The 26134-nt window shown below is 49.4% G+C and overlaps 1 protein-coding gene across 4 annotated transcripts in view; it reads left to right on the forward strand.

The window, feature by feature from the left end:
• KIF26B (kinesin family member 26B) overlaps window positions 1–26134 on the forward strand; it is a 517449-nt gene that overhangs the window by 468561 nt on the left and 22754 nt on the right. The gene's annotated exons all lie outside the window — the stretch shown is intronic.

Consider the following 26134-nt stretch of genomic DNA (forward strand, 5'->3'; position numbering starts at 1 on the left):
ATTCTGCATCTTGAGACAGTGAAGTAGCATGGAAGTGCTCATTGTTTCCGGTTCATGGTTAACGCTCATTACGAACATCACCCTCTGGTACTGTTTTGTCTGTGTCCTCAGGTTGGGCCATGCTGGATATTTTCACCATCACTGACTCAAAATAGTTTCTATTATTTTCCATTTTAATTAGTTTTTGAGCCATGGGTGAATTAGAAGTGTGTTTACTAATTTGCACGTGTGATGCTTGCTTTCTGATTTTGCTAAGACAGATATGGGGGCTGATTTGACCCTGCTATTAGAGTAGCACTCTTCCGGGGCTTCAGTCTGATGCCCTGTGTATTCGCACGTGGTCCTACTCTGGCTGCCAGGATAGTTCTGATTTAGCTTTTCCTGCTGAGGCCTTGGGCACTGTCTCACACGGGCACAGATCCGTGCTCCACTAAAGGCCTCTAAGGCGCTCTCACTTGCAAGTACTCGCTCTCTCCCTTGCTTTCTCCCTCTCTCGCTCTCTCCAGCTGTCTCCTTTCTGCAATGCAAATTTTAGCTGCCTGGCCTCCCTAAATTCTGGCCTTTGTCCCCTCCTCTTTGCTACTGAGGTCCCCATTCTTTGTTTTGTGGCCTAGAAACCCTAGGCAGTGAGCTGGGGCCCTCAGAAATGCTCATTTGTCCCCCTTCTCTCACAAATTCCTTTCTCCTGCTACCTGCTGCCCTATAGCTGAAACCCATTTTTCCCTTGTACTTTGTCCCATTTTCTGGTTGTTTCAGGTTGGAGGGCAAATCCAGGTCCTGCTTTACAAACATAGCCAGAAGCAGTAATTGGTCATTCCTGGTCTTTGTGTTTGTTTTCTTTCTTTAAACATCTTGATTTCCTTAATCCTGTTGATCAACTTCTCATTGTTTATATGTAATCTGTTCAAGCATCTCATTTTGTCATTGTTTTCTGCTGGTTCTTTCTCATGGTGCCTTGTTTCTTTGTGTGTTTATGTTTTCTCTGGGGGGCTAGTCCTTTTCTTTGGCATTTTATCTGTGAGAATTTGGTGAGATCTGGGGTAAGGATAGTTTACTTTAGAAAGCATTTGTATTTCTTTCTCCCAGGTACCAACTGAGAATTGTCTAAATGATATTCTCTGCTTGAAGCATTTTGGACCACCCAGACACTGAGAATTAAGACCGCAAGCCTTCCTGTCATTCAGCCTGAGGTTTCGAATTCTCAGGCCGGTTTCTTGTTCCTCTGCTCAGTGCTGGGTTTCCAGACAATCTTGTCTTGAACACAGGAGAGGGACAGTTGATGGAGAGGGAGGTTTTCCTGGCAGAATCCCAGCGTGGGACAGGCCGGGGCTTGGTCTTCAGTTTCCCATGCCTCTTGAGGCCATCTGGCTTGGGGCTGAGCAGTACCTGGTGTGGCAGATTCCACAGGGTAACAACCAGCTTTGCTGGTGTGTCTATTTCTCTTGAGTTCCCAACTTTGCGTGCTTTATTTTGGCCTGGGAATTTCTCCTTCTTTTGCAAGCTCAACCATGAGATTTTTAAAAAATAGCTCATCTAATATGTGTACTTGTACTTGGCAAGGAAGTCTCTCTGGGGACGTGACCTATCACATGGCCATGTTGCTACATTTTTTTTTCTGCTCTACACCTCTCCCTCATCTACAAATAAGAGGACTGTATAATTTATTATCCAGATCAGTACACCTTTGAGAGTAAAAATGGGGCACTTAATATTTAATATTTTGAAATATTTTTGACAAATCCATTTATCCTAGTGTACCTCTAAAAGTTTTCATCAAAAACTACTTTCAAACCTAAAATACTTTCTTACAAAAAGAAAAATATCAGTTTTTCTTCATATATTCTAACTGCCTACCTATATATTTACATGCATTTGCACATAAATTAACATGTGAAACTACTTGCGCATTCTTATAACTGCAGCTTCTGTTTCTCTCAGTAGAAGACATTAGTTGACAATAATTATGAATATATGTGCACCACAACCAACTACAAGTTCATTTCAATACAATAAGTGTCTTACTTCAGTAAAAATATTGTGTTCAAGTTTCAGAGGATCTTCCGACAATTGATTTGTAGAGCACAATTATGGAATTTTAATCTTTCATATAATTTGAGCTCTCATAGTCTATTTTTCAGGGCCCTTCTGTTTGCAAGTTTTGTTTTTAATAGTTGCAATTCATTACAAGCTTCAAAGGCTGTGGATTTTGTTTCCTTTGTAGAACACATGATTATGGATTACAGCTTATTTTGAGCAGAATGCAATCAAAATTTAGATGGTGCATTTTCCAAACTCCAATACTTTTTTGTAGGACATTTAGGTTGATTTTTAAAGTCTGTTTGGAAGCTGCAAGCTGTGTCATGTCAGCACTTTCTTATCATTTGTGCTCGTTCTTTAAAGGCTGCGGTGTTTCTCAAAACCAGCTGATGAGACACTGCCACGATGGAATTCCTGTTTCATCACAAAATTCGTGCAGCTCACTTGCACTATGTCAATTTATAGGCATCTGAGAAACGTTGACAGAAGTGGAGCTGTGTGAACACAGTTAAAAGCTGTATGTGTGCGTCAGTTACAGGTACACTTCAGCATTGGGAGCCTAAGTTGCTCGGTTTAATGGGAACGTCATCTTTCAGAGGGAACTCTGCTCGCTGTACACAACTCACCTGCTACTGGCCGGCACCGTGGATGTAGAAAATGAAAGTCTGCTCAACTCTCCCTGTCTCGTTTTAATAAAAGTCTTCATACTTTGTGGAAAAATTCAGGATGAAATAAACCAGATGGGATGCAGGATTAATAGGCATAAACCGAGACTTCTGGGCAAACCAGGACATATGGTCAGCCTAATTAAAGCCCTAGGGTGGGAGTTAGATCTCATGCGTGTTTGTAATTCCAGGGCTAGCAGAGAACCCACCTGTATCCTTGGTTCTTAACACATGTTTGTTGAATGATGGCCTCCCAAATAACACTGTTTGTTTGAATAAGGCTTCTGCGTGTTAGCACCGAGGAATGCAAGTGGGGCAGTTTCAGGCTTTGTCCTCCAGGATCTCACCACACAGGTGGTAGCTGCTGCCTCTGCTTTGCCTTAACTGCTAGCAGAGATGGCCCTTGTCGCTTTCTTTTTTTACGGCCAAAGAGCTTTGATTTAACTGTGTCAACCAACTGTGCCGCCTCTTTTAACCCAAATGTCCTATGTGAACCCATTCTTTTTGCCCTTTGAGACTTTGTACCAACACATGGTTCTCCCTCCCTGGGATAGCAACACAGTCACAGCCTACAGACTGACCTGACGTCACCTGGCCGGAGTCTTGACCTCACATGAAGGGCATATGAGTGAGTCTACTGCTCCTCTTTGGGAATCTTGCTGTGTACATCCCTGGCGAGGGGTCTGATGCTAACCCTGGTGTAAATGTCGGTCCAGATTGTGAGCTCTGCGGCACCCTGGGAGGCTGAAGGAGCCTCTGGCATCACATAGGAAAGACAATAAGTCTTGCTATGGGCATGTGCTCGCCCAAGGCAGTAATGGTTGGCTTTGCTTTTACTCTGTCAATGGCTCCTATGAAGAAGGTAATCTAGGGCTTCTTTTGAGGAACAACTGTTAGCTATTTGTTTAACTCTCACAGGAAGGTAAATGCACCCTAGACACTGTGTTAGGTCCCTGATATGGAGGAAGAAAAGAAACGAGCTGGGCCTGTGCAGGAAGTAGGCACCGTTAGCGGTACTAGGGCCTCCCAGTCACCCCGCCGAGTGCCCTTCGCAGTGCTGAGAAAGCGGAGATGTTGTGAAATGAAGGGGGTGGGGAACAAAGGGAACAAGCGGCACAAGGCAGAAGTGGTGAATCCCTCAGCAGTAAGCCTCTGGTGGCGGCAGGATTGGAGAAGCTGCCCAGTGAAGAGTCGTAGAGGAAAAACAGCGATGAGCCCCTGAGCTCAAGCCGTGTTCACCCCATGTAAGCAGTGAGTGCTTGTCCCTGAACTGAAAGATGTAAAAATCGTGCAGCAGTAGTTTATTTCAAGCACAGTAACTAGGACTGGAAATCTCTAATCTTCCTTCATTCCTTTGCAAGAACCGTCAGATCCCTCCATGTCACTTCCCGCTCACACACCATAGACTCTCCCTGAAGTTGTCAAACATCTGAATCGTGGCCTCTGTGTGACATCTGTCCTCACACTTGTCCCACTAATGGAAACCGTTCTTGAACCTAACTTCCTTTTAATTCCTTCCAATTTCCAAGTAGAGCTCTTTGTGCTAAGTGCCAACTCAATGGGGACATTTTGTGAAGAATGTGGGTTAATGTTCCTTTAAATCACACGTGATACCCAAAAGGCATTGTAACAGAGTGGCCCTCAGCACCCTCTTCAAAGTGGGGTGGCCGTGACTCAGTCCCTGCACGTGTGCTTTAGCACCAGTCTTTCAAGTCTCCCCCAGCTGGCTGCTGGCTAGTGGTCCACAACTAATAAGGACCATATTGCAAAAGCAGCTTACTGTAAAATAGCCTGGGCGTCTGTAGTTGCTCTCGTTGGCAGGCTTATCACAGGAAAAACAAACATCGCTTTGGACCACAGATGCCCAGAAAATTTTAGTTAAAACTATAGTAGTGTCAGATTCTTAACCATGGGTTTGACAAAAATATTGAGTTTGACAAACTGTATATTTTTTTGACATACAGAGTTATAGACAGTGAGAGAGAGAGACAGAGAGAAAGGTCTTCCTTTTTCTGTTGGTTCACACCCCCCCCCCAAATGGCCGCTATGTCTGGCGTGCTGCACTGATCTGAAGGCAGGAGCCAGGTGCTTCTCCTGGTCTCCCATGTGGGTGCAGGGACCCAAGCACTTGGGGCATCCTCCACTGCCTTCCCGGGCCACAGCAGAGAGCTGGACTGGAAGAGGAGCAACTGGGACTAGAACCCGGTGCCCATATAGGATGCTGGTGCCACAGGTGGAGGATTAACCAAGTGAGCCACGGCGCTGGCCAAAATTGTATTTCTAAGAATACTGAGAAACACAGTATTTCTTTCCTTTATTGTTTTTGGTTTTTTTTTTTTTCTTTTCTATTTTAGCTCCCACATATAAGGGAGAACATGCAGTATTTGTCTTTCTGGGCTTGGCTTATTTCACTCAATTTGATGTCTTCTATTTTACTGCAAATGGTAGAATTTCATTTTTTATAGATGAATAATATTCCATGATGTGTGCGTGTGTGTGTATCCATCACATTTTCTTTATCCAGTCACCTGATGATAGATACCTTGGTTGATCATGTTAACATGAAAAACATATAGTAAGAAAAAAAATGTAGTTAAAATCTAAGGCTGACAAAGTGTTATCTGAAAATGAAAAAGCACTTTTGTGCATCGAAGGATACCAACCCACAGGAAGAGGGAAAATATTTGCAAATTATGTATCTACTAGAAGATTAATGTCCAGAATCCATAAAAAACATATACAATTCAACAAAACATAATTTTAAAATGGGCAGAGGACTTAGAAGATTTTGCGAAGAAGATAGACAGATGGCCCATAGCACACGCAAGGAGGCTCAGCATTGCCAGTCAGTAGAGAAGTACAGATCAAACTACAGTGAGATACCACTTCACATCCACTACAATGATTATTATTTAAAAAAAAAAAATGTCGGCAACGTCATGGCAAAATTGCACCCTTCGACATTACTGGTGGACATGTAAAATGGTGCAGCCATGTGGCCAACAGTTTGTTGGTTCCTCAAAGAATTCAACCTAGAATTTTCACATGATCCATCAATTTCACTCCTGAACTGGAAGCAAGACTTGTATATAGTGGCATTCATATGGCGTTGTTCAGAACAGCTGCGAAGTGAAGCAGCCAAGTGGCCATTAGTCGATAAAGACAGAACACGGCATGTGTGTGCATGGACTGTAGGTGGCCAGCGAAATCCTACGATGTGTTATAATGAAGATCGACCTTGAAAACCCATTAAGTGAAATAAGCGAAACACACAGAGGACAAGTATAGTATGAATTCATTTATTCAGGACACCTGGATAGGCAGGTTCCTAGAATCAGAGGAAAAGAAAAGGCTACCAGGGGCTGGGAAGGGGGACTTGGGGATGTAGTGTTGATCGGGTGTCAGTGTCCCTTTGGTAAGATGCAAACGATGTGGAAGTAGAGAGCGGTTATGGCTGCACAACCCTGAGTGCACTTAATGTCGATGAATCCACACCTGAAAATAGTTAAAACAGAAACTTTATGCATTTTCTACCACAATAAAAATTGGAAGGGGGCCAGCACTGTGGCATAGCAGGTAGAGCCACTGCCTGCAGTGCCAGCATCCCATATGGGCACCGGTTTGAGTCTCTGCTGCTCCAATTCCGATCCAGCTCTCTGCTATGCCCTGGGAAAGCAGTAGAAGATGGCCCAAGTCTTTGGGTCCCCTGCACCTACGTGGGAGACCTGGAGGAAGCTCCTGGCTCCCGGTTTCGGACCGGCACAGCTCCGGCTGTTGTGGTCATCTGGGGAGTGAACCGGCGGGTGGAAGACTCTCTCTCTCTCTCTCTCTCTCTCTCTCTCTCTCTGTAACTCTTTCAAATGAATCTTAAAAAAAAAAAAAAAAAAAAAAAAAAAAAAAGAAAATCGAAGGGACATAAGTCCTAGGAGTTACTAGTAGGGTTATACTTCTCCCCAACCCCAGCCTGCTTTCTCTCTCTCTCTCTTTCTCCCTTTCTCCCTTTCTCTTGCCCTTGCCCTATCTCCTTCTCTCTTTCTTCCTCTTTCTCCCTCTCATGGATTCCTGGATTTGACCTGGACATGGAAGGATTTCTGCACACAGACTGAAAAGCTGGTGTGGGCACAGATGTGGGAGAGGCACACGGCACAGCTGTCCACGCAGCTATGAGTGGAGGAGGGGTCCCGCCAGAGACTGCACATGGGCAGGGGAGTGCCTGAGGACACCCGCCCCCTCCCAGATACCAAGGCCAGCGGTCATCTCTGTGTCCTGCACGTGATAAGGGTACACCTTCCAGACGGCCCTTGAGGAAGCAACCAAAGGACTGCAGCCACGCCAGCCTGCAGCCCTGGGGACGAGGCCCCATCTTGATGAACAGCGGTCCCTGTGGCAATGGTGCCTTGTTCATCTTCTAGCACCGTTTTCAGTATCCCCTGCCCAGTGCTGGGAAGGCCACCAGTGGGTCAGGAGCAGGAAGCAGAGGTGTCAGAAGAGAGAGCTCACCCTGATCTTGACCATCAGAATTCGGTGGTAAGCTCCACGACCGACTTCGCAGGGGCCCCTTGCTCAGGGAGAGATGAGAGCAGAGGCCCACAGCAAGGAATGAGCTTCGTCCCCGCGAATGCATCCTTCCAGACCTGTGACTCCTTGCGGCAGGGTGACATTACTGCATCCTAAGGCAGCTCACCATCGAAGGGTACGCGTCGACACTGGGAGTGCCCACAGACACGCAGCTGGATTGGACAGAGAGAGATTAGACTTTTCTGTGTTTTGTGTGCGCAAGATCGGAACACAGTCAAGGAATGCAAATGAAGCGACTGCTCAGGACCCATATTTGCATATTCTCAGGATACTTTATTTTGACTGCGAGAAATCACGGAGTGGAATTGGCTGACAGAAACACTGGAGACTGGAAATGATCCTGAGTGTGAGGCAGTGTGATCGTCGCGTTAGCCCCTCTGCCTCACCCTCACCCTACCGCACCTCTTGATGGCCTTTCTGAGAGGGACTCACTGGGGTTTCCAGGGCTGTAAAATAAATGGCCCGTAATTCACCTGACACCCACAGGGCCCTGTCAGCTTAGGGTTTGGCTTGCAGAGTAGATGGAAAAAAGTAGATAAGACACTTCCAGATGTTTCTCTGCCTTTTTGGATAAACATGTGTTTTGAAAGAACTATAAATACACTTGCAGATTTCAAAGCTTAGATTCCACACAGTTCTGATGTCATCCCCAGGGGGAGATCACAGATTGAACTACAGAACAAGGTGACTGCAAAATGCCACAGCAAACATGAGCTTCGTGGATGCTTCGTGCCTGCGATGAGCATTAACAGGGACAGAAAAGTAAAGGAAAGGTTTGCAAATCTAAGTTGATCACCAGACAGATGCAGGGGGCTGGAGGCTGGTGCAGTGGCCAGATAGCAGCAAGATTTGAAAGAAGACACCAGACCAGAATAGGGTCGCACTGTATCGAGAATTCCACCCGTGGCCTTCATGTTCTTCCTTCCTGATGATTCTAGAAGAACGCACAGGGACGTACAGAAATCGGGGAAGAGGCTCCGGTTACCATGACAACAGGACTCTCTCCTCTCAGTACCTAACTCCTGTTGGATTGCTGTGGGGGTCTCTGATGTGGGTGTTAATGTATGCTCCGAGCCTGGGGATGCACTACAGGTGGAGAGGAAGAGTTCTCCATAGTACACTGATCTCATCTTTCCTCTAAACGCCTGACGGAAGCAGCGCTTCCTCCCTCCTCCCCCGGCAAGGCTGTCATAGACCACTGCGAAGGTTCCACACAAGGGTCAGGGCTGTAGAAACATCTATCGCTAAGCATCGATAAGGAATGATGATAGCTTGGGTCAAGTAGATTTTTACAAGGAAGCGAAACTGCAGGCAGTGTGGAAAGTGAGCAGCATTGAGATTGTAATAGTGCAGTAGTGATTAAAGGTTGTTCTGATTCCTATTCTGGCCCTGCAGGTGCATCACACACCAAGTGTGCACCGTTACAGACCGGCGTGTATGCACAGGTGTGGAGAGTCTTGCTATTGATCACTTAGCACCTCCGGATATCATCGTAACTTCATTAGCATAGGCAAATTCTGGCAGTCTGTTGAGTCCAGACCCCCCCAAAAAAATCTATGGAAGCTAGTCTTTCCTATTTGTTTATAAGATTGACTAATTAGCCTTCCGTCTTCTTAGTTTGGTTTGTTCTCTTTTTCACCAGCATGATGACTGACATAGCTGCCTCCTGATTATGCTTAGCTGAATTATAAGAGCTGTAAGCGCAGTCCACTTGTCTCCCAGCACTGGCTGTGCATGGGCACCGGCTGAGTCGCTGTGAAGGGAGGGCAGAGGGAGAGCGTGGCTCCCTCATCAAGGTTCTGAGGCAGCCCACTTCAGAGCTGGCGGGCGTCGGCCCCAGACAGCCGGGGCCCAGGACCTCTGACAGCAAAAGGAGGCAGGGCCCCACTGCTCAGTGAGAGGGAAAGGCCAGTAAGACCCTCCCACTTAAAATGATCGTTGTAGAAAACATTAAAAAGTATTTATTTATTTATTTGAAAGGCAGAATTAGAGAGAGATGTTCCATCCATTGGTTGACTCCCCAAATGGGTGCAACAGGTAGGACTGGACCAGGCAAAGCCAGGACCCTGGAACTCCAACCAGGGCTCTCCTGTAGGTGGCAGGGGCCCAAGTACTTGGGCCATCATCTGCTGCTTCCCAGGCACATTAACAGGGAGCTGGATCAGAAGTACAACAGCTAGGACTCAAACCGGCGCTCCTATGGGATGCTGGTGTTGCAGGCTTAAGCCACTGCGCCACATGACCAGCCCCAAAATGCTCTCACTTCTGATACCAACTGCAAGTGTGGAGGGTTCCCGGGCCGTGCTCAGGCTCGTAATTCACAAGCAGGACTTCGGATTCTCTGAAAATTCTCGTAGGTGCAGTTCTCTACACGGAAAGGTACGGACGCGAAGGTCAGTGTCGGAGAATGTTCCAGAGGTAAGCTCATGTCCATCGTCCTTGGGACACGTTACTCCCCTAGCATCTAGGGCTGACAGTGTGCAGGCAGTACTGCCAGTCCAGGGAGCTCACCTGAGCACTGGGAGGCAGGGTTGGTACTGTGGCTTCATCCCATAGGTCTGAGTGATCGGCTGATTTCTCACACAGCTGAACTCAGTGTCCAGGCTGACTGATACCAGGTGACCAGTGGATAAAATCTCACTCTTTCTGCCTTTCAAAAGAAAAGTGAAAGTAAATTCTTTATTACACAAGTCTAAAGCGAGAGGAATTGCTAAATTGGAAACACTTAAAGTAAAAGGCTTGTGTGAACAAAAGGGATTATTCTTCCCCTATATAATCCTAAAGAACACAATTAGCAGTCCTGGGCTAGACATGTTAAAGAAGTGTTAAGTTTGTTGTAAAGAAGAGAGTTCTAAGAATTGAGGGCTATTCAACAGCACTAGACAGGCTGCCCTGGGCTGGTGAATTCTCCCACATTCACAACACTCAGGCAGAAAGCAGGCCGCCCTTTACCATGGCAATCCTTTTATTGGGAGATGCAATGACCCCAAGAATGCTCTCAACTCTAATTCTCTGTGTTTCTAAAAGTATTTTTCAATCTTGACTCAGAGCTGTGTCCTGGAATTAGTGGGACATTTATGTCATAATTTAAAATATCTGTTGTCACACCTTGGACTAAATTCCTGAGCTGAATTTAGATTGCGAACACCTGGGATAATCCAGCTTCTACTAATTCTTCATGGTCATCTCCAAAATGAGTTTTTTTTTAATTTCTGGGGTTTATTTTACTTCCTTGGAAGAGAGACAGAGAGAAAGATCTTCCATCTACTATTTTATTCCTCAAAGAGTTGAAACAGCCAGGGCTGGGCCAGGCTGAAGCCAGGACCCAGGAACTCCGTCCAGGTGTCTCCCAGGCATGGCAGGGGTCCAAGCACATGGCCTGTGCTGCTGCCTTCCCAGGTGCATAGCAGGGAGTTAGAAGCAGAGACGACAGGGCTCCGAACAGCACTGTCAGACGTGATGCCAGTGTTTAGGTGGTGGCTTAACCGTTGTGCCACAGCACTGGCAGGATGTGATGTTTTTCCTTGGTCTAGATGAGAAGGAATGAGCTGTTAAGCAAATGGGTAACTAAAGATGTTTTCACACATTTAACATACTGTAGTGAACCCATTTTTGTAACCATTTCAGACATTGCAAGCGAACCTTGTTAAATGCAATCAAAGATTGATCCGGATTTTAGCTTGATACCTTCTATTAGTAATAAATCCAAGTTGCATCCTATACTTCTCTTCAAATACACTACTGAGACTACTGACTGTCACATCAGGTCTTGCTCAAGAAGTGGGCTCAATTAACACGGATTTCTTCTTACTCGGGGAACCATACCGATATCTAGGACCCATATTTCAGCTAAGCTTCATTTCCCTGTGCGTACTGGTGAAGTTACAGCTCCTTTTCCTATAGACTCCAACCCCTACCTGCAGTGTGAAACTCCTAGCGTGTGTGTCCAGTCCATCAGGTGTTTCCTGATGTCCTCAGGAAACCTCATCACGGTTTCCTCCTTTGCAGAGGAGCCGCTGCTGCCCCTCTAGGCTTCACCACTTCCCTGCTGCCTCTCACTGGGCACTGCTGGGGAAGTTCCGAGCCACCGTGGGGACAGTCCTAGAGAACCAGGCTGGGGGGATGGGGGGTGGGCAGAGCACATTCAGCCACCCCTCCCACAGTGAGACGACTGGTCTCCCACAGTGCCGCCAAGCCCGCTAACGCACACGCTGCACTCCGGAGCTGTTCCTGGCAATGCTTCGTGCCGCGGGCCAGGGCGCCCTCTGAAAGACCTGAGGACTGCTTCTCTATTCTGTCCTGCAGTGTCCTTCCCAGCATCCCGCGGAAGAGGCAAAGGGAGTCCCATCTGGAGCGAGCAGTGGGCCCTTGCACCTGGCGACCCTCTCCTTTGACGGTGCCATTAGGGCAGCGCGTCCCGAAATCACACTCCTGACTGCTAGGGCCAGAACCCAGAGAATCCGCCCCTAGAACATTGGCTTCCTGCAGGGGGCCTGCCCAGAGGGAACGCGAAGAAAGCCATCCCCCAAAAGGCTGCCTGTCCACAAAGCAGTCATGAACTCGGGGGGGCCCCCCAGTGCCTTCCAAATAATAAGCCTGAGGGAAGCGATTTTTACCCACGGGGGACCTGAGCGAAGGCCGGCGGGGGGTCAGCACTGGGTGCCCCCGTGAGCCGACCCCAGCCCCCTCCCTCTTGGTTTCCGGAAGGACATGCTCAGCTGATGCCCCACCTTCTGCCCCCCACCCCCCACACACACACACCCGCTAGCTGGAGAAAAAGTCTTTCTGCACAAGGAATTTCACATCTCCTTGTGAAATTAGCCGGCCAAGCTTGGGCGTGACTTTGAACTTCTTCATCAGCGGCCCTGCTCCATCTCCCCAGCTGGGAGGGCTCCTTTTTCCAAGTTAGTGAAAAACACTCTGACCCTGGACTGCCCTTGCACAAAGGGGCTGGACTGCAGGTTTTGTTGGACATAGGACCTGGGCAAGGCAAGAATTCTCCGTACCTCCTCGGATGCCAGCTCGGGAGACAGAACCGTGCTATGACCATGGAGGCCCAGGCGGCCTCTGGCAGTCATGGGCTTCCCGCGATGGGTGGGGGCATCCCTCATCTCCACAGGGCCTTTCTCTGCCCTGAGTTGTTTCAGGTTTGTTCTTGTGTCATGTCCTTAGCTTTTAATTTCTTTATTTTTGAAACAAATTGCATTTCAAATATTTAGGCATACAGTGTGAAGCTATGAGATCTAGATAGAGAGTAAAATGATGATTATGGTGAAACAAATTTAACACACCCACCGACTCACATAACTACCCATTTCCTGCATGTCAAGAGGAGCTATAATCAACTCATTTAGCAAAAACCCTGGACACAACACATAATCGTTTACCATAGTCCTCGTGCTATCCATTCTACAAATCTCCTGCTGTGTATCCCTCCTTCCCATAACCACTGTTCGATTCTTTATAGATCTGATTCCTTCTTTCTTAAAGATTCCCTATATACGTGAGATCATGCAATATTCTGTGTGTGTGTCTGGCTAATTTCATTTAGCATGTTGTCTTCCAAGTCCACTCATGCACAAGGTCTCCTTCTTTTTTGAGGTTGAATAAAACTCCATTATATATGTAATGTAAAATATATAATAGATATGTTATAATAATGTCTATGTAATGAGGGATGTTCCATTTTACATATATGTTATATCTCACATTTTCCTGATTCATTCATCCATGAACAGACACCCGGCTTGCTTCCATGTCTTGTCTATCATGAATAATGCTGCAATGAACATGGGAGTGCAGGTATCTTTATGAAGTGGTCGTGTCATTCCCTTTGGGTGTAGAAGAGGGGTTTCTGGGTCATAGGGTCGTTCTAGTTTACTTTTCAGAACCTCCATTCTTTTTTCCTTAATGGCTGCCCTGTCCTCACCAACAGTCTATACAAAAGTTTTCTCGTCTCCACACCCTCACCAACCGTTGCCATCTGGTCTTGCTTTTTACGATCGATCGCTACCCTAACAGGTGTGAGGTGATAACTCACAGCCGTCTGGGTTGCGCTTCCCTGCAGTGATGATGAGTGACGTCCAGTGGCATGCGTTGGCTCTTTTTATGTTATCTCGGGAGAAATCTCTGCCTGGGTTCTTTGCCCACTTTTCTTCTGTGTTCTGGTTCATGTGGCGGGGGGCGGGGGGCTCGGTCCCCAGGGTGGTGCTAGGACCTTCAAAGGTAGGGCCTCTGGGAGGTCCCGGAGGGTGGTGCCCTGGGAAGGGAGCGAGGTGTTTGTTGCAGGACTGAGCTGATCGGAGAGCCAGCCAGACCCCTGGATTCTCCCTGGCTTCCTGCTTGTGGTGTTCTTGCCCGTACTGACCTCATGATGCCAGCTGCCCTCAGGCTGCAACCAGGCCCCACACCAATGGGAGAGCTCCCAAACCGCGAGCTAGTGGACCCCTTTTCTTCATAAGGAGCCTGTCTCGTGTATTTTGTTAGAGTAACAAAAAATGAACTAACACCTTGGGTTTTATGTTTTACTGCTATCGAGTTGTATAAATTCCTTATAAATTGTGGAAATTAACCCCCCCTCCCCGATTAAATGTCTGGTCTGCAAATATTTTTTCCCCAGTCTGTAGATTGGCTTTTCATTTGTTGATTGTTTCCTTTGCTGTCCAGGAGCCTTTTAGTTTGTTGCAGTTCCAATTTATTTTGGCTTTTGTAGCCTAAGCTTTTGGTGCGATGTCTGAGAAGTCACTGCTGAGATTGAGGTCAAAGAGGGTTTCCAGTACCTTTTTCTTCTGGGATTTTTATGGTTATAGGTTCACAGTTAAGTTTTCTATTGATTTTTGAATGCATGTCTCTGTATGTTGCAAGATTCGCTCCAATTTCATTTTTGTAAATGTGGAGGCCCAGTTTTCCCAGGACCATTCACTGACAAGGTTGTTCTCTCCCCACTGTGTCCTCTTCGTGCCATTGTTGGAAATCAGCTGATAGGTCTGGATTTTCCAGGTGCTCTCTTCTGCTCCGATGGTCTGTATCTGTTTTTCAGGCCAGTACGGTATTTTTTGATCACTATAACTTTGTAATATAATTCTGAATCAGGAAGTGTGCTGCCTTCAACTTGGTTGTTCTCAGGATTGTATTGGCCATGCAGGACTTTTGTGTGCAACACTCATTTTAGGATTGTTTTTGCATTTCTGTAAAGTATAGCATTGGGTATCAGTAAGGATAACATTAAATCTGAATACTGCTTTATGTAGCTGGACATTTTAACCATATTAATTATTAATGAGGCGTATCTTTCCATTAATTGTATCCTCTACAGTGTGTTGAGGTGTTCAGTGTACAGGTATTTCATGTCCTTAAATTTATTGCTAAGTATTTTTTAAAAGATTTACTTGTATTTATTTGAAAGAGTTACAGAGAGAGGTAGAGAGAGAGAGAGAGAGAGGTCTTCATTGGCTGGTTAACCCCCCAGGTGGCTGCGACGGCCGGAGCTGTGCCGATCCTTAGGCAAGAGCCAGAAGCTTCTTCCAGGTCTCCACATGGGTGCAGGGGCCTAAGGACTTGGGCCATCTTCCACTGCTTTCCCAGGCCATAGCAGAGAGCTAGATCGGAAGAGGAGCAGCCAGGACTAGAACTGGCGCTGATATAGGATGCTGGCGCTTCAGGCCAGGGCTTTAACCTGCTGTGCCACAGTGCTGGCCCCATAATAAGTATTTTTTTTTTTTTTTTTTTGACAGGCAGAGTGGATAGTGAGAGAGAGAGACAGAGAGAAAGGTCTTCCTTTTGCCGTTGGTTCACCCCCTCAATGGCTGCTCCAGCGGTGCACTGCGGCCAGCGCACCACGCTGATCCGAAGGCAGGAGCCAGGTGCTTCCTCCTGGTCTCCCATGGGGTGCAGGGCCCAAGCACTTGGGCCATCCTCCACTGCCCTCCCAGGCCACAGCAGAGAGCTGGCCTGGAAGAGGGGCAACCAGGACAGAATCCGGCGCCCTGACCGGGACTAGAACCCAGTGTGCCGGCGCCGCAAGGTGGAGGATTAGCCTAGTGAGCCGCGGCGCCGGCCCCTAAGTATTTTTTAATGTTGTCATAAATTGGTTTCTGGATCTCTTTTTTGGGCAGGTCATTATTTGTGTATAGAAACGCCTTAGATTTTTGTCTGTTGATTTTGTATCCTGCAGCTTTACTGAGTTCATTTATGTCCGCAATTTTTTGGAGGACTCTTTGGGGTTTTCTGTAACAGGATTCATGTCATCTACAAATTGAGCCAGGTTTACTTCCTTTTGGAAGTACTACCAATTCTATACTGAATAGAAGTGGTGAGAGTGACCCTCTGTGCCTTGTACTGGATCTTATAGGAACAGCTTTGTCTTCCCTCATGTATCGTATTAGCTGTGGATTTTTATAAGTGGACTTTATTATATTGAAGAATCCTCCTTCTATACCTAAACTGTTGAGGGCTTATCAAGAAAGGATATGGATGGTGAGTGTTTGGTTTCATGGTTAAGACGCTAGTTAAGAGCCCACATTCCAGGGTTCACTTCCCAGCTCCTCTTCCTGATCCCAGCTCCCTGCTAATGCAGACTGGAAGGCAGTGGCGATGGCTCAAGTAGCTGGATTTCTTCCATCCATGTGTGAGGCCTAAACTGAGTTTCCGGCTCCCAGCTTTGACCCTCATAAACAGTGCAGGCATTTGCAGAATGAACCAGCAAGGGGAATGGGGGACATCTGTCTGTCTGTCTGTCTATCTCACATAAATGTGGAATTTTGTTAAATGTTCTTTCTGTGCCAGTTGAGACGATGATGTGGTTTGTGTCTTAACCAAGTATGTTAATGTGATCAACCAGCAGCCATGCGTGCCAGACTTAAATCCCACTTGATCATGATGTACAATTTTTATATATTGTAAAATCCAACTTATTAATGTTTTATTGGAGATGTTTACACCAGTGTGCATCAGAGATACTGACTGACAGTTTTATTGTGTTGTCTTTTTCTGGCTTCGAAATCAAGGTGGTGCTGGCTTGTACAATATGTTAGGAAATATTCCCTCTGGCTGTATTTTTGGTATTAATTCTTCTTTGAAAGTTTGTAGAATTCAGCTGTGAAACCATCTGGTCCTGGGCTTTTTCATGTTGGGAGATTTTTAATTACTACTTCAGGATCTTCGCTTGTTATTAGTCTGTTCAGCTTTCTATTTCTTCCTGATTCAGCTTTGGTAGCTGTTACTTTTCTAGGAACTCATTCGTTTTTTCTAGGTTATCTGTCGTTGGCGTGTGACTGTTCATCATAGGTCCCTGGAACCCTGTATTGCTCAGGCATCAACTGTGATGTTTCCACTTTCACCTATGTTGTTTTTATGTGTCCACATCTTCTCTTTTTTCCTCGTCTAGCTAAGGGTTGTCAGTTTTATCTTTTCCAAAAGCCAACTCGTAGTTTCATTGATTTTTGTCTGTGGCTTTTCTGTTTGATGTCTGTTCTGATCATCATTTCTTTCCTTCTGCTAACCTTGGCCTTAGTTTGTCCTTTTCTCCAGAAAGTTCCTTGAGGTATAACATTGGATTTTAGGATATTTATTAATGTAGGCATTTACTGTTATAAACTCTCCTCTTACAATTGCTTTTATTTTTAAAGATTTATTTTATTTATTTGAAAGACAGAGTTACAGAGAGAGAGAGAGAGAGAGGTCTTCCATCTGCTGGTTCAAATGATTGCAATGGTCAGAGCTGAGCTGATCTGAAGCCAGGAGCCAGGAGCTTCTTCCAGGTCTCCCACGCAGGTGCAGGGGCCCAAGGACTTGGGCCATCTTCCACTGATTTCCCAAGCCACAGCAGAGAGCTGGATTGGAAGTGGAGCAGCCGGGATTTGAACCGGTGCCCATATGGGATGCCGGCACTGCACGCGTGGCTTTACTCACTACACCACAGCGCCGGCCCCTCATCTAGATTTTGGTATGTGGTGTTTGTTTCAAGAATTTTTTATATCCCTTCTTGATTTTTTTTTCTTTTACGAATTGGTTGGTAGCATATTGTTTATTTACATATATTTGTGAATATTCCAAAATCATTCCTGTTGCTGCTTCTTAGTTTCATACCTTCACAGTTAAAAAATTATACTTGATATGATTTTGACCTTAATTTGTTCAGACTAGTTTTGTGGCCCTCTGTATGGCCTGTCTCGGAGAATCCCTCACGCACACTAGAGAAGAATGTATGTTCTGCTGCTGTCGGGTGGAGAGTGGACTGTTTATCTGCTTGATATGCTCATTGTTGAAAGTGCACTGTTGGGGGCCAGCGCTGTGGCACAACGGGTTAACGCCCTGGCTCGAAGCGCCAGCATCCCATATGGGCGCTGGTTTGAGACCCGGCTGCTCCACTTCCGATCCAGCTCTCTGCTATGTCCTGGGAAAGCAGAAGAAGATGGCCCAAGTCCTTGGGCCCCTGCACCCGTGTGGGAGACATGGAAGAAGCTCCTGGCTTCGGATCAGTGCAGCTCCCACCATTGCAGCCAATTGGGGAGTTAACCATCGGATGGAAGACCTCTCTCTCTCTCTCTCTCTCTTTCTCTGCCCCTCTCTGTATAACTCTAACTTTAAAATAAAAAAATCTTCTAAAAAAAGTGCATTGTTGTGCTCGCTTCAGCAGCACATGTACTAAAGTTGGAAAGTGCGTTGTTGGCGTCCCTACTACTATCGCATTGCTATTTCTCTCTTTAGGGCCACTAATATATGCTTTCTAGAGTGAGGTGCTCCACTGTTGAGTAAGTATATACTCGTAATTGTTATGTTCTCTTGATGAACCCTGACAGTTTCTGATAGGAAGTCTTTTTTTTTTTTTTTAAGATTTATTTTATTTATTTGAAAGACAGAATTAGAGAGAGAGGAAGAGACAGAAAGAGAGGTCTTCCATCCGCTGGTTCACTCCCCAGATGTCTGCAATGGCCAGAACTGAGCTGATCTGAAGCCAGGAGCCAGGAGCTTCTTCTGGGTCTCCCACGTGGGTGCAGGGGCCCAAGGACCTGGGCCATCTTCCACTGCTTTCCCATGCCATAGCAGAGAGCTGGGTTGGAAGAGGAGCAGCTGGGACTAGAACCAGTGCCCATATGGGATGCTAGCACTTCAAGCCAGGGCTTTAACCTGCTGTGACACAGTGCTGGCCCCAAGAAAGTCTGTTATTTAGATCTAATACAGCCACCCTTACCACTATCTGGTTACCTTTAGCACATTTGTGTCCGTAAAGGAGACATGGGATTCTGGAAGGAAGGATATATTTGGAATTTTGGTTGTTTTTTTTTTTTTTTTTAACCCATTCAGCTTCCCTGTATTTGCTGATTGATAACTCAATGTATTTGCATCCAAAGAAATTATGGCCAGGGAGGGACTGGCTGTGCTACTTTGTTAGTTATTTTCCAGTTGCATACAGATCCTTTGTCCCTGTTCACCTTCCTGGCGGTTTTCTATAGTGCTGAGTTGCGAGTTCTCTTCGTCATCTGTGTATCCGCTAAAGCTGTGTGTTTCGTGGTTACCACGAGGCTTATAGGAAGCATCTCAAATGGACTATTTCGTGGTAACGCTCTTTGTTGAATTTCCCATTCGTATCATGGTTCTCTAATGATTTCATTGAGAGATCATTATTCTATATTAGATTATATCTATATATTAGAGTCTGTCTAAATTCTCTTGCATCTTGATGAATCGTCCTTAACATAATTACTTTGGGTTCTTTCTCAGGCAATGCACGCATTTTCTTTCCTTCAGGGTCAGTTACTTGAGTTTCATTGGGTTCCTGGGGTGGTGTCACGTTCCCCGACCTTGTCGTGTTTCTTATGTCCTTGCGTCGACAGCTGCACACCTGATGGCGCGCTTGCCTCTTCTAAACCTCACAGTGTCTGGCACAGGGGGACTCTGCCCTGCACATAGGTCCCAGGGCGCCAGCGGGGACTGGTATGGTGGCTCTGGTTCTGCGTGGCTGTGGTCGTATGGCCTCACTGCGGCTTGTTTAGGTGCAACCGATGGCAGTGATGACCGGGGGTCCCTCTGTGGTCCAGGCAGGAGTTATACGTTGTAAACACAGCATGCCGTGTTTACTGTCCTAGCCGCAAGGTCTTCTGGGGTCCCCTGATTCATTTTGCCCACAAGCCTGAGGGATAAGTCTGAGATGGCCCCCAAGCAGTGCCGTGGCACTGGGTTCTAAGGCAGAGGCTGTCCAAGTGGCCGCAGGGGCAGGGTGCTGGGCTCAGGGCCTCCCAAACCTGCTGTGGTACCTGGGAACTGGGACTCAGGACTGTGGATGAGGACCACCCACAGCGCAATGTCTGAAGTCCGCAGCTTGGACCCAGGAGGCCGGGTGGTAGCTGTGACTGATGCTGGGGAGCAGAGCCCGGTGCTGGCCTGGCTCAGGGGAAGAAGGGGTGCCCTGGAGGTTTGGGCCTTGGGGAACAGAGCTGAGCTGTAATCTGGGGGACCAGAACCAAGAGGGCACAGTAGCAGCCCTGGCTCTACAAGTTGAGGCACACACAGCTGTGACCAGGTCCCTGGGGTGATGGGACAGAGCAGCCTCCCAGGCTCTGTGTGCAGTGACAGCAAGGACCCAGGACTGGCAGAGCGCAGCTGCGGCCCGGACCCTGGAGGCAATGATCTCTCTCCTTGGTGAGGTGTGTGTGGGGGCGGAGGGGTCTGGGGAGCTCGGACTCTGGGGAGCTGGTCCGGCTCTGGGTAGGCAGGGTACGACAGCTGTTTGCCCTGGAGGTGCAGAAGTGCCCAGCTCAGCCAGTGCTCTCTCCCCAGGGTGCAGCTGCCCCATCAGCTCAGCCCCAGGAACCAGGGCAGCTTGGCTCAGCGCCAGCACCCAACCCATGGGAGGTGGAGTGGGCCCCTCAGCTCAGCTGCTGGGGGGACGTGAGTGCCTGGGTGGCCATGGCTGGGATTCCCTGGGAGGCGGGGCAGGGCTTCAGCTCTGGCACCCGGAGGCATCACTTCTCCGGGCAGCAGAGCTCTGGTTCAGCCCCAAGGCTTAGGGCGCAGCAGTGATGTGGCAAGGTGGAGGGAGTAACCCGCGCAGTGGCCCAGCAGCAGTGCAGCCCAGGGAGGGTGAGCTAACCCATATGGGTTGCACAGGAGCGACAAAGCCTCAGGGATGGCAGGAGTGCAGTGGCCACCGAGCCCGCGGGGCAGGACACACCCCAGCCGGTTCCAAGATGTTACGGTAGCAGCGCAGGCCCGAGGCAGGTGCAGTGCTGAAGCCCTTGGGTGGCTGGGGTGGCGATGGGGTCTGCAGAGGAACCCCTTCATGCCTGTTCCCCCGCAGGGAAGCCTCCCTTCGGGTCCAGAGCCATCTGAGGGGCGCGGGGAGTGAAGGTGAGTGGTTTCCTTCCCTGCCCATGTGGCCCGCCCGGGTTTCTGTGCCCCACAGGGTTCCTCCCAGCCCTGTGTGCACTCCAGTGCTCTGCAGTACTCGAGTGTGCAAGTGGAGTGGCCGGTCTGCTGCCTTGGCTGTCCTTGGGGGCAGGGACAGATGCAAGGGGCTCCAAAGCCTTGGCTGTCCTTGGGGGCAGAGACAGGTGCAAGGGGCTCCAAATTGCCCATCTTACTGATGTCCCTTGTCTTTAGCTTTGGGGGGGGGGGGGGAGAATTTTTTTTTCCATAGCAGGAGAAGAAACTCCCAGTCAGTAGTTCACTCCCCAAATGCCCCCAGCACCTGGGGATGAGCCAGGGCTGGAGTTGGGAGCTGGGAACATGAGCCACGTCTCCCATGGGGATGGCAGGGACCCAATCACTTGGGACATCATCACTGCCTCCCAGGGCCTGCACTGGTGGGCAGCTGGAGTCAGGAGCCCGCACCAGGTACCAAACCTAAGAAGTCCAATGTGGGACGCGGGCGCCTTAGCTGGAGTCTTACAGCTAAGCCAAATGCCCACCGGTGCCTGGTCTCCATCAAAGGGCGCCATCGTGTGCATTCACAGGGAGTGTCCCTGGGGGGACCGGGCGGCTGGAGGGCATTCTGACCTCGTTCACCTGAGGTGGTGCCCAGCGACTGCTTCTTGAACGAGCATGTGGTGCTGGGAGTTAATTAACTGACGGGTGTGAGCAGCGCCTCCCAGCCCCGCTGAGAGAACAGATTTCTGTCTCTGCATGAAACAGGAAGCGATCTGGGCGGTCACCCCGGGGCTGAGGCCTGGGGCCCGCGTGCTCTCTAACGCGGTGTTTCTTTGCTCCTCTCTGTCTGCCCGGACCTTGTGAAGAGGGACAGCAGGGTGAGGAGGTCATGACTGAGTCTGCATTGGTACCGAGTTGCATTGTTCCTCTACGGGGGGGGGGGGGGGGGGGGGGCAGGGCCCTCTGTGTAAAGGGCCCAGTAGTAAATGTTAGTGGCTCTGTGGGAGACAGGGGCGCTGTTCGGATACCCTGACTCCTGCGGCACAGCAGCGGCCTGGGACGATGTGTGCACAAGTAGGTGGCGCTGTGTTGGGGTGTGGAGGCCCTGGGCCGCTGTTGGCCTGTGGGGCCCTGGGGTGTTTGATCTCCAGCGCTGCGTGCCCTTTCATGTCCTCCGCTGGCAGGGTGTTAACTGAAGTCCGTTCTCTCCCTGCCCTTTGATTATGTCTAATAGCAGGCTTGGCTTCTTTTAAAGAGTGTGTTTTCCAAAAATCATTTGAAGAGGAAAGTGTTGTCAAGGTGGGTGGGTGGGGGGACCCGTGTGCACAGAGCATGGCTACTTGAAAGCGTGGCCCCGGGGGCTTCTGCAGACCCCATCAGCTCTGCCCTGTCCCCAGCCCCTTCCTGCTCCTGCCCAGCGTGTCCCCGCCCTGGCCAGGGCCCCTCCCACGGGAGGCAGGAGTCTGGCGTCCTTCCTGCCGCTTCAGTCTGGATGCAGAGGTGGGGCTGCCTCTGCCTGCCCGTTGCCCTGGAGGCTCTCTGGAATGGTCTCGGTTCCTCCCAGGGTCACTGGGTTTGCCGACAGTTGCACCTTGGGTCCCTGGCACTCACCCTCACCCTCACCCGCTGTCTCTGCTGCAAGTTCAAGGATCGTCATGAACATCTGTCTGTGAGATTGAGTCATGGGTGGGGGCTCTTGGGGGTGGGCAGACCAGCAGTTGGCAGTGACAGTGGTACCGCCCCGTGTTCTCTCTGTGGTGGTGTCGTTTCCCAAGGACTTCCCTGGGTTCACGTGGAGACAAAGTGGCCTCCGCCAGGTGTGAGTGACAGGCCCCCTCGGGGGGAACCCCACAGAGCAGTTCCTTCTTCAAAGTTGCCTGCTCACTAAAATTCCTGTGACCTCAGAATCGGTGCTCACCGCGCTTTTGCTGGCGTTCACGGCCACGTGCTGAGAGGTGACAGCTCAGCGTCCAGGTGCACATGTCCCCAGTGGGGTGCACCAAGGTGACGCTGTCTCTTGGTGCAGCTCTCGTACTGGAAACCTGAGCCCGAGGCATCTGCTGTTTTGTGCTTCTCGTTGGCGATGCTGCTAAGTGACCCCAACGTGTGGGGCTGAAGTCTGGCGCCACGTGGGGCCAGGAGGCTGCGACGTGTCTTATTCAGAGGCTGGAGAGCTTGATGCTCTCATCAGCCATGAGCTAGGGCGCCACTGGCCGTGAATCCAGGGCCAATGCATCATCAGTAATACAGGAAGAGGCAGTGCCCTGAGCTGGCTGCGAGGCCACTCCAAGAAAAGTGCCGAAGCAGCGGTGGAGTATATAGTTTAGCTACGGCGAAGGTGAAACAGCGGCCGACCTTGACCATGAATGAGATGATGAGAAACGACAAGAAAAAGACACAGCAGACAGCACTATTGAGAGGCTGAAGCCAAAGACGGTCACAGGCAGAGTAGGCAGGGTCCAGAGAGAAATTCTCCCGTGTTTTATTCTGAAGGAATGCTGCATACATCAACTGTGTTTAACATTTATTTACTTGCAAGGCAGAGATACAGAGACGGAGAGAGATCGTCTATCTGCTGGTTCATGCCCCAAATGGCTGCAGTGGCCAGGGCTGGGCCAGGCCAAAGCCAGTAGCCAGGAGCTTCTTCTGGATCTCTGATATGTGTGCAGGGGCCGGAGACCTTGGGCCATCTTCTGCTGCTTTCCCAGGTGCATCAGCAGGGAGCTGCATCAGAAGTAGAGCAGTAGAGTCTTGAACCGGTGCCCATAAGGGATGCCAGTGTTGCGGGCAGTGGCCTAACCTGCTATGCCATAGCACCGGCCCCAGAAATAGCTACTTTAATAGGTGTTTTTCCACAGAAGCAGACATGAAGCTAGGTGTGTGTGGACCAGCTGACTAACTGCTGTGACTAGAGGCCCACACATCCTAAACCGAGGGTAGGTGTTGTGGTGCAGCGAGTTAAGCCACCGCTTGAAATGCCTGCTCTGTATTGTGGTACTAGTTTGAATCCTGGCTCCCCTTCTGGAAGAAATGCCAGGTTCCTGTCTTTGGCCTGGCCCAGGCCTGGCTACTTGCATTTGAAGAATGAACCAACAGATGGACGATTCTTTCACTGCCTGTCAGCTAGAAGAAAATAGATTATCATTTTAAAAATTAAGAACCTAGGGCGGGCACCATGGCATAGTAGGTTAATCCTCTGCCTGTGGCGCTGGCATCCCATATGGGCATTGGTTCAAGACTCTACTGCTCCACTTCCGATCCAGCTCCCTGCTAATATGGGCGCTGGTTCTAGTCCCGGCTGCTCCTCTTCCAGTCCAGCTCTCTGCTGTGGCCTGGGAGGGCAGTGGAGGATGGCCCAAGTGCTTGGGCCCCTGCACCCATGTGGGAGACCAGGAAGAAGCTCCTGGCTCCTGGCTTTGGATCGGCGCAGCTACAGCCGTTGCCGCCATCTGGGGAGTGAACCAATGGAAGGAAGACCTTTCTGTCTCTCCCTCTCACTGTTAACTCCACCTCTCAAATAAATAAATAAATAATCTTTAAAAAAAAACTAGGAATCTAAAGCTTGGATTTGCCCTCCGAGCTGTGGTTCAGTGTTCAGTAATCCCACAAGTCCAAGTGAGTTACGAGGCCTGACCGTGTGTGAGCACACTGAACCCAAACGGACTCTGTCCTCCACCTCCTACAGTGAAGACGACGGCCAGGACTCCCGCGGGGCTGGACTGGGACAGGACTGCCCCGTGAGTGGTGGTGACCACGACACCCTGCTGGATACATCCCGCGGCTGGGCCCCTCCCCCTCCGTGTGCTCGTACCGCTCCTTCCACCACGGGTGGCTTTATCGCTGATTACTTTGCTTTAAGGAAGTCCTGTGATATTTTTTAATTACCTGGAACTCAGCCCCAGGGAACCCAGCATCCCCGAACTGACACCTTAATTGGTCCCAAGTGGGAAGAGGCTTGCTGCTGTTACTCCGTGGACCTCCCTCGAGGCGGCTGGCGGCTGGGCGGGTGTGGGATGGTGGCAGTCTCCCGCAGTCTGCGGAGCGGGATGGTCCCTCTGCGGAGAGACGGCCCGCAGCCCGACGGAGACGTGGACACAGGATACACTCCTCTCCTCTGGCATCACAGTGAACCCTGGCGACGTGGGGCTCCCTCTGCCTTCAGGACTGGGCCAGCTCCAGACGTGAATGACGGCTGGCAGCACCTGAGTGGGCGTGGCTGCGGGCGCCTTTAAGAAGCAGGGCGGGGCAGGAGCTTGGCGCAGCAGTGAAGACTGCACTAGGGGTGCCTGGGTTCGAGTCCCAGCTCTGCTTTAGAATCCAGCATCCTGCTGATGTGCACCCTGTGAGGCAGCAGGTGAGGGCAAGTACTTGGGCGTCTTGCACGTAGGAGGTCTGGATTGAGTTCCGAGATTCTGGCTGCAGCTTGGCCCAGCCTGCCCATTGCAGGCGTTAGAGAGTGATCCAGTGGGCAGGCATGCTCATTCACTCGCTTCTCAAATAAATAAAAAAAGTAATTTATTTGAAAGAAGCAAGGCAGGAAAAATGTGGGATAAGTAGTTAGAGACAGATATCTTTGATTTGCTCGTTCATTCGCCAAATAGCTGCAATGACTGGAGCTGGGCCAATCCAAAGCCAGGAGCCAGGAGCTTCTTCCAGGTCTCCCACATGGGTGCAGGGGCCAAGCACTGGAGCCGTCTTCCACTGCTTTCCCAGGCGCATTAGCAGAGAGCTAGATTGGAAGTGGAACAGCCAGGACTTGAACCAGTGCCCATATGGGATGCCGGCACTGCAGGTGGTGGCTTTTCCCACTATGCCACAGCGCCAGCCCCAGCAGCTTGATTGTTAAAGAGCCTAAAAATGCTGTCTATAAACCCATGGGCCTCATTATCACCACTTAAGACACTGGTCCCACATAGCACCTGCAAAGGCCTTTCCAGAAAGTTCTTTCTGTGGCTGATAGAATGGGTACTTGGGACCTTTGCGGTTCTCCACTACCGTCCTTTCTTGATGCTCAGTATGGATATGAGCGGTAAGAGACAGTGACAATAAACTGGTTGCAACTCCTCGGCAAGGATAACCGTGCACGTATCAGCAGCACGCAGCTCTCAGTACAGGTCGTGGCTGGGGGCTACTTTGTTACAGGGATCGCCTGTGTGCAGAAGCTTGCAGAGCAGGCGTGGGTGCAGAGATAGCAAGGGAGCCGCCAGTCTCCAAGCCCTTTTCCCGGATCCCTTCTCCTTCCTAGCCCCAGGCCCCGTTACCCGTGATACGATCCACAGACACACAGGAGCAGAGCCCACCACAGCCAGGGCAGAAGTGCCCAGGGAGGTCCTTTGCTGAATTCCATCCTTGGAGCTAGAAGCATTTGCTCAGCTGCCAGCTACAAATGCCCCCGTGCTGGAAAACGATGCTAATTAATATACCATTTAAAGCCGGCGCCGCGGCTCACTAGGCTAATCCTCCACCTTGTGGCGCCGGCACACCGGGTT

The sequence above is a fragment of the Oryctolagus cuniculus genome, chromosome 13 (genome assembly GCF_964237555.1).
Source record: "Oryctolagus cuniculus chromosome 13, mOryCun1.1, whole genome shotgun sequence".
NCBI lineage: Eukaryota > Metazoa > Chordata > Mammalia > Lagomorpha > Leporidae > Oryctolagus > Oryctolagus cuniculus.